General features: G+C 42.6%; 1 protein-coding gene and 1 pseudogene across 3 annotated transcripts in view; both read right to left on the reverse strand.

Moving 5' to 3' along the window:
- UBTF (upstream binding transcription factor) overlaps window positions 1–1,244 on the reverse strand; it is a 14,082-nt gene extending 12,838 nt beyond the window's left edge. Inside the window, exon 1 of one of the 3 annotated variants that reach the window (XM_039846660.1) lies at window positions 1,104–1,244. The gene's annotated coding sequence lies outside the window, so the exon portion shown is untranslated. Of the gene's footprint in view, window positions 1–479; window positions 499–651; window positions 810–1,103 lie in introns of those variants that run through there. The other 2 variants (XM_039846659.1, XM_039846661.1) reach the window with 2 other exon arrangements.
- Window positions 1,245–5,787: 4,543 nt separating this feature from the next.
- Window positions 5,788–6,887, reverse strand: LOC120589283 (actin-related protein 2/3 complex subunit 1B-like; annotated as a pseudogene).
- Window positions 6,888–17,785: the final 10,898 nt, after the last annotated feature.

A 17,785-nucleotide genomic window follows, 5' to 3' on the forward strand; every position in this document is an offset into this window, starting at 1 on the left:
CGCAGCCGCCCGGATGGCGGCGGGGCTCGAAGCCGAGGCCGGCGGGCGGGCGCCGAGAGCGACCTCGCCAGACCCGCGGGGGAACTAGCAGGCTCAGCCGGCGCGGGAGAGAGGGCGCGAGGCGCGGCCGCAGATAGGGTGCCTAAAGGGCCCCCCAGCACCCGGGGAAGCTCGAGAGGTGCCCACAGCCCTGCTCCGGAGCTCTTCTCCAAGTCTCCCCATCTCAGATTCGGGCTTCCACGCCAGCTCTCGCCCACTCCTCTCTCCCGTCCCCTGGAGCGGCCAGTCCGCGCCCACCCTCATCCTCCGAGCGTGGCCACCGGCTTGGGGCGCACGCATGCCGATCGCGGCGCCAAGCTTCGGCGCCTACCTCGCTGTCCCCTCGCTGGCGAGCAGCACACACGTGAAACTTAAAAAAAATTTACCCCTACAAAATGCCCTTCCTGCAAATCGGGGTGGGGGGAATCTTTACTACTTACACGCCGGAAAGGGCGAGGGGGCGACGGGCTCCAGCGGAGGAGCCTCTTTGGGAGCTGGTTCAATCCAGCCCGGCATGGCTCCCCAGGCCTGCCTGGGCGCATGGAGATCGGCGCCGCCGCCACTCGCAGCAACCCCTCTCGCCCGAAATCCGCGGTGCCGGAGCTCACTTACCAAGCGTGTGAATGGGAGCGCGGGCCAGGGGCACCTAGGGGTGCGGCGGGCCGAAGAGCCGAGCCGCAGCTCCGCCGCAGCAGACGCTGGGGCAGTGAGTCGCCAGACAAAGCCCGAGATGGCGAAGCGGAGCGACGGCTAATGGCGAGCCCCACGCGCCGCGCTCCGCCCGCCCCGCTCCGCCCGCCCGCCTCGGCGCAGCGCGGCGCCGCTCCGAGCGCTCGCCCGTCAGAGCCGCCTCGGCGCCGCCGCCTCCCGGGCCACCCCGGCCTCGCCTGGCCCCTCCGCCTCCTCCGGGCGGCTTAGCCTCACCCTCTCCCTCCCACCGCGCTGGGGGCTGCACGAAAATAAAAATAAAAATGCTTTTCTTTTTTCTTTCTTTTCTTTTTTTTTTTTTGGGCAGGGCAGGCGTGTTGAGACTTTTGGGTCTTTTGCCCCCAGCTCGCACTCACCTGCGGAGCCGCCGGGAGGGCTGGGGGTGGGGGCTCGCGGGGCTGGAGCCGGCGAGCGCGGGTTGAAAGCTAGCCAAGCTCTGCAGCGCCCGACCCGGGCGTGTACGCCGCCGCCAGTCCCCGCAGAGAAATCGTCCTCCTACCCCCGCCTCCATCGCTCTGCGTTTCTCTTCCAATCAGCCGGTCGCTTGGCGGCTCCTCCATTCTCCGGCCAAGCCCGCTGCCTAGAGCGAGCTCCACTCCTCCATCTGCTCGCCCGGCTCCTCGCTCCCCTGCCGGGGCTGGCGAGGCGACGTGGGGCCGGAGGGGGATTTGCGAGGGAACCTGCCTGCTTCCCGCTCCCATTGCTCCCTCCCTGCTGCCTCCTGCCTCCTGCTTCTCTCCTGCGTCTTTCCAACTCTCCCCTGTCGCCACTGGTGTGTGTCTGAGTGTCTGTTTTTTTTTTTTTATTGCCTCTTTGCTTTGCAACCCCTGAAGCCAAAGCGGAGAACAGAAGGAGTGGGGTGTTACAAAAAAAAAAAGGAAAGAAAGAAGCTCTTAGATTTGCAACACATTGGAAAACCGGGGCGACACCCCCGCCTCATCGGACTTCGGTTCCCAGTGAGGGCCTTCCGGGTTTTTAGAGCGGGCCTCTCGTCGTTCTCGATGCCCCTCACCTCCGCTGGGTTTAGGATCCGACGAGTCCGAGCAAAAAGTTCTCCCCCTGGGCCGTAGCAAGGGTTGTCAGGGTGGGAGTTGGGATTCCCCATGAAGCGGCAGCCATCCCTCGCACCCCGGTTTCGGTAGCTTGGCCAGGGTTGGAGTGGAGAGCAAAATCCCGGTGGGTTTTCGGAAGGGGCTTCCCGGGCGAAGTCGGAGCCAGGAGACCAGGCTTTGCGCATCTCCCTCTCGCTCTCTGCCTCCTGTCCCCTGCCAGCTCCCCCTTTAATTTTTTTTTTTCTCTCCTTTAATCTAATTTCTTCCAACTCCACCTTTGTTGTTAACCGGCGTCACGCCCGGATCAGCCAATCCCCGCCACGCAATCAGCTTGTCAAAAAGGCTCGGCCAGCCCTGGGAAAGCAGGCCGCGGGTGTTGCCCACCGCCCCCACCCCCCTCCCGCCGGCAGCGGGTTGCCGCGAGGGGAGCCTGGCACCCGAGCCTCTCCGCCGGAACTGCAGCGGGGCAGCAGCCGCGTAGGCCTCCCATACTCCGGCAACCTGCGGGCTGGAGATGGAAAGGCCTGGGCGGGGACCACGATTCACCCTCCCACAAAAGTCGGCTGTGGTTGTCTGTCTCTGCCTCCCCTCCTGAGGGGAAGGTTTATCAGGGCGCAGGGAGCCAGAAGACAGTCTGAAGACGAATGCCTGCTTCCAAAAGGCTTGCCTACGGTATGGGCCATCGTTCCCGGAGCAGCGCCATTGCTCCTGCTCCCAGGCTCCCAGTCTCGCACACAACACTGCTCTTGCTCACACATGTCGGCCAGCTGGGTCACTAGACCCTTTGGACTCTCCCTTGGCATGTAGCCTTCTCCCTCCTCACACAACGGCCTCGCTGCTGTTGCTGTAATTCCTCTTGTCTCCTGGGAGAAATGGGATTTCTTTCCCAGGACTTCTACAGCCCGCATCTGCCACGTTTCAAAAACAGGGAGAAAAACCTTGTCAAGATCTGGCGTGCTGGGATTTTTAGTGGGCAGGGCCTGTAGAAGAGGCGATTTACTTTAATACTAATGTAGCTGGAGCTTCAGGGCCCCTCATTTCCAGGGCTCCTCCAAGACCCTGTTCTGAATTTGGACTCATCATTAGATATTTTTGTTAAAGAGTCCCCTGCGCCGCCAACTTTTTACAAGTCTGAGCCCCAGAAACCCAGCTCTGCCCTTGGAACATACACGGAGCATTTTGTGTAGGATCAAGTCATCAAGACAGGGACTGCCTTACTTGTTTTGACCAGGAAACAGCAAAGGATTTGGAGTCAGAAGTCCCAGCTTCCCCACCTTGTTAATAGTGTGTGAATTTGATCAAGTCTCTTAACCTCACCTGATTCCTGTTTCTTTATAAAATTAGAATAGCAATGCTATATTCTCTGCTTTCCTCACCACGGTTGGAGGGTCAAGCAAGATAATATATGTAAAACTGTAATATTCTCCACAATGTCACTTGTCACAATTAGTGGGAGAAACTTAGACTCCAAGAAAGTTCCAAGTCTTCCACACACAGATCTGGAGTCCAGGTGTCCTGGCTCCTCGCCCTGAACTTCTTGGCTGGGCCAAAGGGCCTTTCGGTAAAGTGCTTTGGAATAAAACAAGATGAACATGAATCATAAGAATGATTATTGATTTTTCATTCCTTGGGCAGCAAAAATCATGGCTGGCACTCTTCCCACTTGGAAACCAATTGGCTTGTATTCTATCAATTGTGTCTCTGGTGAGGTCAGGAGTCTAAGATTTGGGCTTTGGGCCAGAGCATAAGAGAACCTGCCCTTGGTGCTTTTTCTTTGCCTCCTTTCCCAATTCATCCTCCCCTCCCTTCCAATTTTCTGCCCTGTGCCTTGGAGCAGAGCCTCAGCATTCCACAGCCCCAGCCTGAGCTGGTGACAAGGCATAATCCTAGCTATGAGCTTTCCGCATGGCCTCAGCCCTTCCCTGGGTGGCCAGTATTCCAGCACCAGCTCATATAGAACACCTACTGTGCCTGGAATGCGTTAACCGAAGTGTGGTAATTGAATTCCTAGTGTATGTGGAGTAACTTTAGATGGCGTACAGATGAACATATTATTTTCAAAGTTATGTATTTTAATGCATATTGGAAATATTGTTTTTAAATTTTTAAGATAGTAACATAAAGACTTCTTCCTGTCCTTTTTTTTGGTGGGGGGGGCAGATTTACTGTTCCTTATTTACTTATATATTTTTAATTGAGGTAGAACTTACAGATAATAAAGTATACATATCTTGAGTGTATAGCTTGATGAATTTTTACATATGTATACATAGTATACATATCATACATATGTGTGTGTATACATATATGTATCATGTAACCACCACCCAAATCAAGATATTGAATATCTCTAACATCTAGCAAGTTCACTCAAAGTCAATATTCTCCAAATGTCACCAGTATTCGGAGCTCTGTTGCCATAAAAAAGTCTAGCCTGTTTTTTGGAGTTGATGTATGTGGAATCATACAATATGTACTCTTTTTCATCTCGACATTATGTCTGAGATTGATTTATAGTGTTGAGTGTAATTTAAAAATTTTTATTGCTATTTAGTATTCCATTGTATAAATATACCACAATTTATCCTTTCTATTTCTAATGGGCATTTGGGTTGTTTCCAGTTTTTGACTATTATGAATAAAGCTTCTTCAAACATTCTTGTGCATAAGTTTTGGTGGATATATACATTCATTCCTCCTTCGTATACTTCCAGGGTTGGAATTCTTGGATTAGGATATAAATGTATTGAACATTAATAGCTATTGCCAAATAGGGTTGTCAGTGTTTTTGGATTTTGGCCATTAGAATAAATGTGTAATGATAGCTCATCGTTGTTGTTATTTTTTTCATTGTTTTAATCTGCAAATATTTTCTCACAGTCTATGGCTTGTCTTCTCATTCTCTTGCTATTGTCTTTTACAGAGCAGAAGTTTTTTATTTTACTAAAGTCCAGTTTATCAATTATATCTTTCATGCCTTTGGTGTTATATCTAAAAAGTCATTGCCACATCGGAGGTCATCTAGGTTTTCTACTATGCTATCTTCTAGGAGTTATATAGTTTTGTGATTTACATGTAGGTTTATGATCTATTTTGGGTTAGTTTTCTATTTTGTAAAGTACATAAGGTCTATGTCTAGATTATTATTATTTTTTTGTATGTGAATGTTTAGTTCCAGCACCATTTGTTGAAAAACTGTCTTTGTTACATTGCATTGTCTTTACTCCTTTATCAAAGATCAGTTGACTAAATTAATGTGGATCTGTTTCTGGCCTCTCTATTAAGGTCCATTGATCGATTTGTCCATTCTTTTGCCAATACCACACTATCTTGATTACTACAGATTCAAAGTATGTCTTGAAGTTGAGTAATGTCAGTCCTCCAACTTTGTTCTTCTTCAATACTATATTGGCTATTTTGGGTCTTTTGCCACTCCGTATAAACTTTCGAATGAGTTTGTTGATATCCATAAAATAACCTGGTGGGATTTTGATTAAGATTGCTTTGAATCTATAGTTCAAAATGTCAAGAACTGATATCTTTGCAATATGGAATTTTCCTATCAATGAACATGGAATCTCTCCATTTATTAAGTTCTTTGATATCTTTCATCAGAGTTTTATAGTTTTCCTCCCATAGTTCTCATACATATTTTGTTAGCTTTATACTTAAGTATTTCATTTTTTTCAGTGCTAATGTAAATGATAATGTCGGTGTTTACAATTGCATTTTTATTATTTACAAGTTTCGAAACAGTTCGTGACCAGCAGAGTGCTTTGGGGACTTTTTTTTTTTTTTTTACAATAAGTGAAGTATTTCTTTAAGAAAAAGGCACGTATTCCTTCCAATAGGTAAGAAAAACTTCCCATCCCCCCCTCTCCCCTGTGGAGACTCAAACGGTTACCCTAGAAACACGTTGCAAAGCAAGCCTTAGCCTCCCTTACCCCTCCCCCAGCAGCTGGGGTGAGTCTAATGTTCTCCTCATAGATCATTTGATCTTGAAGTCCTTCAAGGCTGATTCCAAACTCTTCACATCCCAGATGCCCAGGCCGCGGTCCATGCTATGCTGGTAGTGCAGAACTGTGAGCCTTGGCCCTGCCCCAGCTGATGCTGTTCTTGTGCAGTCTAGAATCGCCCCACTCGCTGCGCTGCCCTCGGAGAGGGCCTTCTTATCGAGGTTCTGGAAGTGCTCGCGGAAGGTCAGGCCGCGCTGCAAGCTCTACTTGGGCACATCTAGCTGCCCACAGAAGCTCAGCGTCCCCATGGCCACGTTGTAAGTAAAAAGCACCAGAAAACTGTCGTGGCCTGCGGCCACCAGACTGTTTTCTGTGATGAAGGTCAGGGCCAGAAGCGGCAGCGTTTCAGAGGCCAGTCTCCACCGCTACCTCCTTGTCGGCATCGGCCAGGCACACAGTACTATAGTGGCTGACCCAGACCATGCGGCTACCACTGGCTGAAAAGCAGACGCCATGCACCCAGCTGCAGCTACTGCTGGACTTGAATATCAGCTCTCCGAAGGGCATCTCGGAGTCCCATTGAGTGGGTGCCGGTCGCTCCTCCGCCTCCTTGATGTAGGCTGAGAAGATCTGTCACTTTAAGTTGCAGGAGCCTGCGGTCAGGAGCACGTTGTTGGGATGCCAGTCTAAGCTGGGGACAGTGGAGCGAATGGGCTTCTTGATGTACTTGCACACCCACTAGCAATTTTCTTGCTCAAAATAGCAGATGGCGATGACGTGGGAGCCGCTGCCGCCAGCGAACTTGTTCTCATTGGGGTCCCAGCACACACAGTGAGAGGCACTATTGATCTGTAGGATGACAAGCGTGGGCTTCCACGTGTGGCCCTTCAGTGTCCACTCCAGGCGTTGCTGTCTGTGCCGCAGGTAATGCTGCGGTTACTCTCAGAGGCCCAGTCAATACCTATCACCTCCCTATTGTGGTCTTTGAGCTCAAGCACCTTGACCCACTTGGCCCTGAGCATCTCATAGATGTGCAACTCCCGGGGTCGTTGGGGCAGATGGCAATCTGCGAGGGGTCATTGTTCCAGGCGTTGCAGCTGGTGGACTCCAACAGGAAGCCGTGGTAGGCCATGGCTTCTCTGCTTCTCTGGGTGTCCCAGCCCCCAACTCTGGGCAGTGGATGCACCATACCGGCTCTGGCACTCGCAGCCACTTCTTCCGATGATAATGTGTTTTTAATTTCAAATTCCTCTTGTTCATTCCTGATATATAGGAAAGCAATTGCCTTTGTATATTAACCGTGTATCCCGCAGCCTTGCTATAATCATTTAGTGGTTCCAGGCCAGGAGTTTTTTGTTGGTGTTGATGGTATGTTCAGATTTTCTACATAGACAATCATGTCATCTGCAAACAAAGACAGTTTTATTTCTTCCTTCTCAATCAGTATATCTTTTCTTTTCTCCTTTTATTGCATTACTAGGATTTCCACTAGGATGTTAAAAAGTAGTGGTGAGAGGACATACTTACCTTGTTCCTAATCTTAGTGGGAACACTTCAAGTTTTTCACCAGGAAGTATAATGTACATTTTTTTGGTAGATGTTCTTTATCAAATTGAGGAAGTTCCCCTCTGTTCCTAGTATACTGATAGTTTTTATCATGAATGGGTATTGAATTTTATCAAATGTTTTTTATACATCTATTGATATGATCAGGTGATTTTTCTTCTTTAATCAGTCCATGTGATGGATAACATTAATTGATTTTTGAACCAGCCTTGCCTACCTGGGATAAATCCTGCTTAGTTGTGGTGTATAATTCTTTTTATATATTGTTGAATTCAATTAGCTAATATTTTGTTGAGGATTTTTGCATCTCTATTAATGAGAGATATTGACCTATAGTTTTTCTTTCTTGTAATGTCTTTGGTTTTGGTATTAGGGTAATGCTGGCCTCATAGAATGAATTAGGAAATATTCTCTCTGCTTCTATCTTCTGGAAGAGAATGTAGAGAATTGGTATAATTTCTTCCTTAAATATTTGGTATAAATCACCAGTGAGTCCATCCAGTCCTGGTGCTTCTTATTTTGGAAGGCTTTTAATTATTGATTCAATTTCTTTAATAGATATAGGCCTATTCAGATTGTCTATATCTTGTATGAATTTTGGCAGATTGCATCTTTCGAGGAATTGGTTTATTTCATCTAGGTTATCAAATTTGTGGGGATAGAAGTGTTTATAATATTCCTGTATTATCCTATGGGATCCCCTTTTTCTTTTCTGATAGCATTTTGTCTTCTCTCCTTTTTTCTTAATTAACTTGGCTACAGGCTTATCGATTTTATCTATCTTTTCAAAGAACCAGCTCTTGGTTTTGTTTATTTTCTCTGTTAATTCTTTATTTTCAATTTCATTGATTTCAGCCTTGATTTTTATTTCTTTTCTTCTGCTTAATTTGGACTTAATTTGCTCTCCTTTTTCTTGTCTCCTAAGGTAGAAGTTTAGATTATTGATTTTAGATTTTTCATCTTTTCTAATATATGTATTTGATATAAATTTTCCCCAAAACAATGCTTTTGCTGAATCCTACAAATTTTAAGAAGTTGTATTTTCATTTTTATTTAGTTCAAAATAATTAAAAATTTCTCTTGAGATTTCTTTGTTGACCTATGTATTATTTAAAGGTGAGCTATTTAATCTCCAAGTAGTTGAGGATTTTCCAGCTATCTTTCTGTTATTGATTTCTAGTTTAATTTCATTGTGATCTGAAAGTAGACATTGTATGATTTCTAACTTTTTAAATTTGTGAAAGTGTGTTTATGGCCCGGAATGTGCTATATCTTGGTGAATGTTCCAAGTACATTTGAGAATCTGTGTGTAATCTGTTGTTGTTGGATGAGTAGGTTATAGATGTCAATTATGTACAGTTTATTCACAGTGCTGTTGAGTCGACTATGTCCTTACAGACTTTCTGCCTGCTGGATCGATCTATTTCTGGTAGAGGGATGTTAAAGTCGCCGACCGTAATAGTGGAGTCATCTATTTCTCTTTGTAGATGTATCAGTTTTTGCCTTCTGTATTTTGATGCTCTGTTTTTAGGTCCAAACATATTAAGGATTGATATATGTTCTTGGAGTATTGACTCCTTTAGCACTAATTAATGCCACTCTTTACCCCTGTTAACTTTCCTTGCTCAGAAGTTAATATAGTTATCTGTCTGAAAATTTTATACTCATGCTTTGTCTAAAATTAATATAGCTATCCCGCTTTTGTTTGATTAGTGTTGCATGGTCTTTCTCCATCCCATTAATGTGAATCATATGTGTCCTTATATTTAAAGTGGGTTTTTTTGTAGGTAATATATCATTTGATCTTGTTTTTTGATCCACTCTGATAATCTTTGTTATTTAATTGATGTATTTAGACCATTGATGTTTAAGGTGATTATTAATGTGTTTGGATTAATATCTACCATATTTGTTACTGTTTTCTATTTGTTGCCCTTGTTCTTTGTTTCTATTTTTGTCTTCCACACTTTTTCTGCTTTTTGTGATTTTAACTGAGTATTTTATATAAACTTATTTTCTCTCCTTTCTTAGCATATCATTATACTTTTTTCCCCACTTTTTTTTAGTAGTTAACCTACAGTTTGCAATATATATTTAAAACTAATCCAGGTCTATTTCAAATAACACTATATCACTTCATGGATAGTGCAAGTACCTTATAATAACAAAATATTTCTAATTCCTCCCTCCTCCTGTGCCTTGTATCATTGCTGTCTTTCATTCCACTTATGCATAGGCATGAATAAATAAATAAATAAATAAATAAATAAATAAATAAATAAATAAATGATAAATACTATATATACACAGAGAGAATCAGGTACATTGTTGCTATTATTATTTTGAACAAACTGTTATGTTAAATCGATTAAGAATAATAAAAATAAGTATTTTTATTTTACCTTCTCTTATTCCTTCTCCAGTTCTCTTCCTTTCTTTGTATAGATCTCAGTTTCTGACCTATCGTTTTCCTTCTATCTGTAGAACTTTTTATTTCTTGCAAGGCAGGGCTACTAACAACAAATTATCTCAATTTTCATTTGTCTGAGAAAGTCTGTATATTTCCTTCATTTTTGAAGGGTAATTTCACAGGGTACAGAATTCTAGGTTGGTTTTCTTTTTCTTGACACTTTAAATACTTCACTTCCTTTCTTTTTGCTAGTATGGCTTCTGAGAAGTTGAACATAATTCTTCACTCCTCTATAGATAAGGATCTTTTCCCTCTGGCTTCTTTTAAGATTTTTTTCTTTATCTTTAATTTTCTGGAGTTTGAATATGATATACCTAAGTGCAGGTTTCTTTTGTTTGTTTGTTTGGTGTTCTCTGAATTTCCCAGATCTGTGATTTACTGTCTGACATTAATTTTGGAAAATTTTCAATAATTTTGCTTCAAATATTGTTTCTGTTTCTTCTCCTTCTAATATTTCTATTATGTGTATGTTACACCTTTTGTAGTTACCACACAGTTTTTGCGCATTCTGTTTTATTTTGTTTTGTTTCATTTCTCTCTTTCAATTATTATTCTCTTTGCTTTTCAGTTTTGGGAATTTCTATTGTCATATTCTCAAACTCGGGGATTTTTCCTCAGCCATGTCCAGTCTGCTAAATAGCCCATCAAAGGCATTCATTTGTTACAGTGTTTTTGGCCTCCAGCATTTCTTTTTGATTCTATTAGAATTTCCATCTCCCTGCTTATGTTATCTATTTGTTCTAAATCCCTTAACATATTAATCATACTTAAAAAAAATTTCTAGTCTGTTAATTCCAATATTTATGCCATATCTGACTCTGGTTCTGATGCTTATTCTGCCTCTTCAAACTGTGTTTTCTGCCTTTTAGCATGCCTTGTAATTATTTGCTGGAAGGCAGATATGAAGTACTGGGTAAAAGGAACTGTGGTAAATTGATCTTTAGTAATGTGGAGATGAGATGTGGGGGTGAAGGAGCATTCTATTGTTCAAAGATTATGTCTCAGTCTTTCAGTGAGCCTGTCCCCCTAGACTGTGAACTTCACCAGTGCTTCTTAGTTTTCTTTCCCAGTTGGGTGAGACAGGATGGCTACAAGGGACTGGAGTTAGATATTTCTCTTTCCAGTTAGGTTAAGATCTGATAAAACCTAGGTAAAATTGTTTCTCCTGAGGGCAAACCTTGTTAAGAGGAACAGAATGCTCTGGTGTTATCCATTTATATGGTTCCTTTTCCCTTCCCCCTGTCAGAAGCATGAGGGGATTTTTCTCTGATATTCAAAGCAAGGACCTGGTAGAGCTCCTGAAGATAACACTCACAAAAGTTTGGGGACACTCTATGACTAGATCTCCCTGGAGTTTTTAACTCTCAGCGATGTCCACACTAAGCCTCCAGCAATTTGTCAATTACAGTTCAGGTTTTCCTTCCCCAGTCCTGGTTCCATTGGCGGTTTCTGCTCAGGTATGTTGTGATTCTCTGTATCTGGCTGTCTGTCCAATGTGGGGGGCAGTGGTTTGCCCTGTGACCTCACTTCTCTAGTAGACATAAGAGTTGATTTTCCAGTTTGTTTAGCTTTTTACTTGTTTTTAGGATAGAGTGATGACTTCTGGGCTTCTTACATGCTGAGTCAAAAACCAGAAATCCTCTATTTCTTTTTGTTGTTCTCTGTTTTTGCCTGCCCCCCTTTGCTATACTATTTTATTTAACTTATTATTTCCCCAATTTTTTTGTGGTAAAATACATTTAACATAAAATTTACTATCTTCACCATTTTAAAGTGTATAATTCCATGGTATTAAGTACATTCATAATGTTGTGCTGCCATCATCACCATTCATCTCCATAACTCTTTTCATCTTGAAAAATGAAAACTCTGTACCCTTAAATGATAAGACCCCATTCCTCCCACCTCCAGCCTTTGGCAACCACCATCCCACTTTCTGTCTCTATAATTTTGACTGTGCTAAGTACTTTATACACGTGGAATCATATCTTTTGTCTTTTTTGTGACTGATTTATTTCACTTATTGTAATGTTCTTAATGTTCATCCATATTGTAACATATGTTATAATTTCCTAACTTTTTAAGACTAAATAATATTCCATTGTATGTATCTACCACATTTTGCTTATCCATTCACTCATTGACGGATACTTGGGTTGCTTCTACATTTTAACTATCGTGAATAATGCTGCTCTGAGCATGGGTACATAAATATCTCTTTGAGACTCTGCTTTCAATTCTTTAGTGGAATTGCTGGATCATGTGGTAATCCTATTTTTAATTTTTTGAGGAACTACCATACTGTTTTCCATAATTGCAATGCCATTTTACATTCCTACCAACAGGGCACAGGGGTTCCAATTTCTCCACATCCTTATCAACACTTGTCACTTTCTGTTTCTTTTTTTGATAGTGGTCATCCTAATGGTTATAAGGTGGTATCACATTATAGTTTTGATTTGTATTTCTCTAGTAATTAATGATGTTGAACATCTTTTCATGTGATTATTGGCCCTTTATATATCTTCTTTAGAGAAAGGTATATTCAAGCGCTTTGCTCATTTTCAAATCGGGCTGTTTTGTTGTTATTGTTCGGTCTCTGTTTCTTTTTGAGTGAGTTTTGATAGTTTGTGTTTTCCAAGGAATTTTAAATTCATCTAAGTTGTAAAATTTATGGATGTTCATGTTTGTAGTATTTCTTTTAATGTCTTTAGGGTCAATAGTGTTGTCCTCTCATTTTTATTATTATAATTTATGTCTCTTCTCTCTCTTTTTTTCTTGGCAAATCTAGTAAGAGGTTTTACTGACTTTTTCACTGAAAGAATTAGCTTTTGGTTTTATTGATTTTCTCTATTATTTCTTCTCCATTTCATTGATTTGTATTCCATCTTTATTATTTTTCTTCTTTCTGCCTGCTTTGGGTCTAATTTACTCTTCTTTTTCTAGTTTTTTTTTTTTAAGATAAAAGTTTAAATTACTAATTGAATTTTTTCTTATTTTCTAACCTAAGTATTTAGTACTATGTTTCCCTCTAAGCACTACATAATTGCATCTCACAAACTTTGATATGTTTTCATCTTCATTCACTTCAAAATATTTTCTAATATGTGTTATGACTTCATGGTTGATCTATGGGTTATTGAGAAGTGCTTTGCCTAGTTTCCAAATATTTATAGATTTTCCAGATGGCTTTCTGTTATTGATTTCTAATTTAATTCTGTTGTGGACATAGATTATACTTTCTATGATTTCAGTTCTTTTACATTTTCTAAGGTTTGTTTTATGGCCCAGAACATGGTCTATTTTGGTGAGTGATCCATGTGCAGTTGAAGAGAATGTGTATTTTGCTATTGTTGATTGAAATGCTCTAAAAATGTAACTTATGTTAAGTAGGTTGATAATGTTCTTCAGCCCTAATAATTTTCTGTTTACTTATTCTATGGATTTTGAGAGAGTGGTTATGTTTTTATACTGTGATTATGTATTTATCTATTTCTCCTTTTAGTTCCATCAATTTTTGCTTCATGTATTCAAAACTCTATTTAAAAATTATATGCCCTATTAAAAATATATATGTAAATTAGTGTTCACATATAAATAAATCTGGAGGACTATACTCTAAATTATTAACAATGGTTACTGAGGGGGATTATTGGAGGCTTTAATTTTCTATATAAAATAGTTCTATAATTTTAAGTGTTTTATAATATTCTTTTTTATAGTATTCTTTTTGAAACTTGAAAATATTAAGATATGTTTTATAGGAAGAGAGAGATTGTTGCAGGCCTATGAATGTGTCCTCTCAGCCTGCAAAGCATTCTCTGGTCCATCTTGGAAAAAAGTCAGCTGGACAGTGTCTGCCTGTTCTGTTCTTGCCGAGCTCCCAGACCGTGGCCCACACCTCCTGCTTCTGCTTGTTAACCAGCCCTTCCTTCCTCACCTCCTGTCATCTGGCTTTGGGCCCAGGTCCTTGGAAAAGATACATCTTTCTGAGGTCACCAGGTGGCCTGCCACTCAGCAGGCTTTCTACCATGTCACTTGACTGTACTGAGCAAATTTTGCCCACTTTATTTTCAGGATATTTCTTGGATGTTTTCCATTTTCCAGACCCTTATTCCCCCAAGACATTTCCCCTCTCTCAACGCTGGGCCGCCTCTTACTTTTCCCTCAAGAGTCAAGGCAAATGTCTGTCTCTGGGAAGACTTGCGTGACCCCACCCGCCATTTGCTCCCACCACTTCCTGCAAAATACTCATCACTCTTGTTAACAACTGGCTCCCATGCTGACTGGAGGTCCTGCCAGGGTGAGGCTTATGTCCACCTACCGCTGCTATTAACTCACTTACATGCCGATTCCCAATTTGCCTCTTTGCAGCCAGTCCCTCCTGTATTTAGCTCCCAAATGAATCACTTAAATCATGTCACTCCCCAGTTCAAGAACCTACAATGACTCCCTAGTGCCCACTGAATCGAGTTCAAACTCTTGCTCTTGGGTATATTTAATTACATCATAAGGAAAGATTTCTGTTCAGTGAGGTAAACAAAGTTAAGAGTGAGATGACAAAATGGGAGAATATTTTTACAAGGTCTAAAACTAGTAAAGGATAGAATCTTCCAGGATCTCTTGCAAATCAGCATCCACAAAGGCATCCACCTCAATTGAAATATGACCAAATGATATGAAAAGACAATTTTATATAAGAGGAAATCTTAAAGACAAATCAGCAAATGCAGAGGTGCTCAAACTCTTTAGTGATCAGATGAATGCAAATAAAACAACAAGATAATACTTTAGTCAGACTAGCAAAAGTTAGACAGCTTGATAGTGTCAATCATATGGGTATATAAGAACCTCCTGCACTGCTTGTGGGAGCATGGACTGGTGCAGACATTGTTGAGAAAACTATGGCTGTATTAGTCAAACTGATATAGATATATTTATACCCTATGACCTAGTAAATCCACTCTTGGCTCCTAGGTATATAACCTAAAACGATTCTCACCAAATCCATAAGAAGACAAGGCTGAGGATGTCACTGCAGCACAGTTTTGTGGGATGGGAATTGGGTACAGCAGGGCATTCTTTCATGGGAGAGTGGAGAGGTCAAGGGCACAGGATGCCCCATGGAGCACCACATAGTAGTTAAAGCAGCTCCATGTTCATAGAGAAACCTGGCTGGACCTTAAAACCATAGTGCTGGGTGAAAAGAGGACCAACAGAGCAAGGCCTACAAGAAATACACACACACACGAAAAACCAACTGCAAAGATATTTTGAGAAATTTGTTTATAAATGGGATATTAAATATTATTGCTAATTTTGTTGGGAGTGATGATGGCATTGCAGTAGGAAAATGTTCAGTGTTGGAGGGGAAGCATAACTGAAGAACATGGGGTGAAATGGCACGCTGTCTGGGATTTCCCTTAGTTCAACAAAGGGAAAAAAGAGAAAGATGAGACAATGTATTTTGGGCAAAGATTTAAGCAAAACTTCAAGGCAAAATCTGGATAATTATCAAGTCTAGGAGATAAGTATATGGGGGGTTATTGTATTATTATCTCTAGTATATGTATTAATTTTTATAATAAATTTAAAACAATATCAATAATCCATATTTTCAAGAACATGTTCACACAAAAAGAAACACGTTAAACATGTTTGAGTGGTTATCTATGGGGGGAAGAAAGTAGGAATAAGGAATGAGGACAAAAGGGAAGGAAGGAAGGAAGGAAGGAAGGAAGGAAGGAAGGAAGGAAGGAAGGAAGGAAGGGGAAGGAAGGAAGGAAGGAAGGAAGAGGAAGGGGAGGAGGAGAAGAAAGGAGAGGGAAGGAAGCAATAATGCTCAGTGGTAATCTGCCTGAACTGAGGAGGATGGTTAATTTAACCTTCTGCACCTAAGTCCCCTTAAGAGGAAATATCCCCTATAACTACCATGACATTTTCATTTTTTCTGTCTAAGCCTCCAACCTTTATTCCTGTGCATAGCTGTCACCATGACAAGTTATTTTACTTTACGCCTTGTTTAAGTAACAGGAATGAACTTTTGCTCACTAAATGCCAGCCCTGGGCTAAGATCTGTAGGTCTGTGATCTCAATTTATCCTCTCAGTAACATTGTGAAGTGTCATTATCTCCATTTTACAGATGGGAAAACTAAGCTCAGAGAGAAGATTCTTTGTCTGGACCCTTACTAAATCACAAAGCTGAAATTCCAAACCTCTTGGCCTCAAACACCCCAGATCATATGATTGCATCAAGCTGGCCCGACAGCTTCATCATCATTATTTTTAAGTCCTGCCTGTGATTTATTATATTGATATAGGGTAATTTACTGTGATTTGCTAACTGCTCTCTGATTTCTGAGAATTTGGGTTCTTTCTAGTTTTTGTTGTTGTTGTTGTTGTTGTTTTGCTTTCGTAGATAATCCTGGAAAGAATATCTCCAGGTTTAGAGCTTTTTGCTTCTTTTAAATTATTCCCTTATGAGGAGTGGGGTTATTTTGTGTTCACCCTAGAGAGTGGCCCTCATTATGGCAGTTAATTCACATTAAGGGAGTTTTCATGAGAGGAAATGCAGGGAGTGGGGGCGAGCAGGGCATCTGTGCAGGGGCAGGAAATACAGGGGGAGTTAGGCCTCAGGCCAGGCAGGAAGTTGGATCCAGATTAATTTCTGTGGTCTTCACATTTTCCTACTGCCTTCTGGGATCAGGTGGGGAATGGGTTTCTGGCAAGCTCGAAGACAGGGCTAACGCAGTGGAACATGAAGCTGCTGTTTGTGGGAGGTGGACAGCTGGGACTAGCTGGGGCCCCAATAGCTCTCTAGCCTTTTGGCAACTGCCCTGGCCAGCCTAGGAGGGGTCAGCTGGGGATAGGCAGCAAGTAAATATAGATCCAGGGAAGGAAGCCAGGCAGCCCAACCCTGCACTGATCTCTTGCTGGAAGGTCAGGGAGGGTGGGGAGGGAGTATGTCCTGGCACCTTCCTCTCCAGTGGTGGGTGACACCTGGCCCAGCAGCCCCCTAGAATTGCTGCAAGCTATTGGGGGTGGGGATGGTCCAGGAGAGGGCAGAGGCTCCAAGGGTATCAGAGTAGGGGTTAGTGGGTAGCTGATCAAGAGATGCTATTCCTCTGTGACTAACAACAAACTGTGTCTCCTCTCTGCTGATCCCTTTCAGAGATGTCGCCCAGCTTGATACGTCCAGGCTAAGGGTCTGACTGGTTGCCCAGCTTGATACGTCCAGGCCCACTTACAGCCCCTCTCCCCATCCCCATGGCTCTTGTTTATTCTGAAGAGGAAGGATATCTTGAATGTAAACTTGTCTTCCCTTGCTCTCTGCCCCTCACTGAGTGCTGGCCCTCTTCATCCTAGGGCTTAGGGGCTACTAGCCTTATCTCTACCCCAGTTCCAGTGCCACCCCCAGCCTGGCTCTCTTTGCCCCTGCCAGGGCCACAGCCCTGCACCAGCTTCACACCACACATACCATGTCCACCTGGTCCAGCCAAGACCTTTTAGACCTCCAACTCTGGGAGGGGAATTCCAGCAAGGCAATCATTCCACCACAGATGTATTTATTGGCAAAAACTATTCCCAAGCATTGAGGGGAAGGGTGCTAGCAGAGTGGGTGACTTTTTCCCACTTTCTTAGCAGTGTTCAAGGAGGGGCAGGGGTGGGGGGAAGCAGGGACATCCCAATCAGAATAACAATACCAGCAGCTAACATTTATTGAACTTTTCCACTGAGGCCTGAGGCCAGGCTCTGTGTTAAGTTAGCACTTTACATGCACTGTCTCATTTAATTCTTGTAACAACCTTAGAGATATGTACCATTATATTCCCCATTTTACAGTTGAGGAAACTGAAGCATGGAAAGTGAAGAGGTGAGAGGCAGCTGTCAGCCTTCAGGGGTGCACCTAAGGGCCTTCCATCAGGAGCCCGTAGCCTCCTTTCTTTTCTGTCACACTATGAGTCTCAGTTTTAACCATCTCTTACCATTTCCA

This window comes from Pteropus medius, unplaced genomic scaffold (genome assembly GCF_902729225.1).
Source record: "Pteropus medius unplaced genomic scaffold, Ma_sr-lr_union100, whole genome shotgun sequence".
Classification (NCBI taxonomy): domain Eukaryota; kingdom Metazoa; phylum Chordata; class Mammalia; order Chiroptera; family Pteropodidae; genus Pteropus; species Pteropus medius.